General features: G+C 57.2%; 1 protein-coding gene across 1 annotated transcript in view; it reads left to right on the forward strand.

Annotated features, from left to right (window-relative positions):
- Positions 1-271, forward strand: part of LOC119586824 — a gene marked incomplete in the record, with an annotated part of 127989 nt that overhangs the window by 7565 nt on the left and 120153 nt on the right.

Raw genomic sequence — 271 nt, forward strand, 5'->3', positions numbered from 1 at the left:
GGAGATGACTCACTTTTGCAGTCTTCCTGTCCACCACCCCATCCCCAACCCCCTTCCCACCCCCTCTCATTCCCTGCAGTCCCCCCCCCCCCTTCCTTCCCATCCCCTGCAACACCCTCCTTCTCCCCCTTCCGTCCCGTGCATCCCCCCCCCCTTCCTAGCTCCCTCCCACCCCCTCCTCCTGGTTGCAAATGTTCGGAAGTTTTGATAATCGAAGAAGAAAGTTGGGATTGCACCGTGCAGTTGCAAATGCTTCTTGTTTTGTCAAAGT

The sequence above is a fragment of the Penaeus monodon genome, chromosome 22 (genome assembly GCF_015228065.2).
Source record: "Penaeus monodon isolate SGIC_2016 chromosome 22, NSTDA_Pmon_1, whole genome shotgun sequence".
Lineage (NCBI taxonomy): Eukaryota > Metazoa > Arthropoda > Malacostraca > Decapoda > Penaeidae > Penaeus > Penaeus monodon.